A 2,091-nucleotide genomic window follows, 5' to 3' on the forward strand; every position below is an offset into this window, starting at 1 on the left:
AGAAAAATTCCAAAATATACTTCAAATATGCAAATAATGGCTTCCAAGAGTGATTTAAGTGTTCAACACTAAATATCCATGAATTTCTTCTTAATATTTTCTTCACATTCTCAAAATTTTTGGATCTCCTCAATGTGGAAGAAATTCATGGTGAAAATCCAATATTTTTAGTTTGGAGTGAAGCTCTTACCTAGAGATGTTCAAATCCGGTGTCAAGAAGCCTTGAAATCGCCTCAAATCTAAGATCTCTCGAGCCCTAGGTCAAAAATTGCATTTTTAGGAGGAAGGGGATGATGAGTAGTGGCAATTGACTGGTCAAAATCGCAGTTAAAGGTGTTTTTTTGCGAGCTCACCGTCGGCGGGGTGTTCGGCGCTGTCAGCGCGCTCTATTGAAAATTAAACATAACTTTCGGGAAAAATCCATCGTCAGCGGCGTCGAGGGCGTCTTCGGCCTCCGTCGGCGGGTGTTCGGCTCTGTCAGCGTGCTCTACTGAAATTATATCCTAAGTCTCAGGAGAAGTCCACCGTCGGCGGCGTCGATGGCGCCGTCGGCGGGGGCTATTGGTTTAGTTCAATTTTTAGATTTTTGAGATTTCGATCAATTTCAAGCCTCAACGAACTCTGTTCAATCAATATAGATATAATTTTAAGTGATTAAATGATGTACTTATCACAAATAAACTTTCACAACACAAAACATCACATTTATATATAAATTCCAAGGGGTACAATTTACATTACATAACACACCTATGTTTGGTATTTTCTTAACCTCAATACACTAATTCAGCGTCGCAGTCCAAGCCACAACACTCAAAACGCTGAAAACAAAACATCCTATGCTTAATCTCAACTATACAAAGAACTAGAAGCATAATTCTAAAACAAAGCAAATGCAAAGTTCAAATTAAATTACACACATAAACAGACAGACAATAATATAAATTTACTATTCATCAGATTCAGTACTAGATTCTCCTCTGAGATCACCCATTGATTACACATGCACGAAGAGGTTGTAGAAGGGTCGGTATGAAAATTATTCAATAGAATCCTCTTCTATCAATTTCATCCTCCTCATCAGCCGTATCAAACTATCTTCTAAATGTCCAGAGTGCTCAAAATGTTTTTTCATCCTCCAGTCTAGATGATCGAAGAAATCAGAGATATTATTAATCACATTAATGACATTTTGTACCTCCTTTTCCATTTTCTTGATTCTGTGCAGGATCACCAAAGTCTTGTTAGGAACTAAGGGTTTAACTTGCAGTGAATTCTGAGATGATTGATCTACTATAATAGTCATGTCATTTTCATCTTCAAAAGTTGGGAATCTCTCAGTTGGGTCCAAAGGCTTCCAAGATAGAAGTACCTTTTCCCAATTTTCATAGGACACTTGGAACTGACTGTAAAGTGAGAAAATTGTGGAAGGGTGCCCAAGCACATAAGTTTATCCATGAACAATCAGGCCCAAAACTGGCTTCATAATTATTGATCCAATATCGATCGACAGTCCCCTTTGGATGCCGTAATTCAGAATAACACTTTCTTTAGAAACTTTACCGATCTTCATTGTCAGTAACAGTTTTGCCAGTTTTGCAGAAATGAAAAATTGCTAGTGTTTTGAAACGAGATTTAGGAGTGTCGCAGAAAAACTAACATACCCATTTTCTCTCATTTTCCAGTCTTCAGTTTCGTCCGTTAAATATTGGTAAATCTCATTCATCTGGTTTCTTTTTGGGACGAAGTTAGAATAGTGGCAGATAGGAAAATTTACAAATCCTCGTTCAATGATCAATCTTTTCTTCATTAGTACCTTGTTGAAGATTCACTATGCATCCGCACTAATAAACTTTCGCCTATTGAACTCTCGCATTCTAGGATTATCAGAGGAATTGAATGCCATAGGAACAAAATTGGTGGAGTTTCACTTTGTTTTTGGGGAAATATGACTTTAGGAATCTAATTTGGGAGTTTAAAGGGGTAACTCCCGCCCAAAAACCGCCATTCAAACTCCAGAAAGCACCATCTCGTCGGTCTCGCCATCGGCGGGGGTGGGGGAGGACTCACGGAGCCCTCGTAGTTATTTTT

Source organism: Phalaenopsis equestris, unplaced genomic scaffold (assembly GCF_001263595.1).
Source record: "Phalaenopsis equestris unplaced genomic scaffold, ASM126359v1 Scaffold232186, whole genome shotgun sequence".
NCBI classification, from domain to species: Eukaryota; Viridiplantae; Streptophyta; class Magnoliopsida; order Asparagales; family Orchidaceae; genus Phalaenopsis; species Phalaenopsis equestris.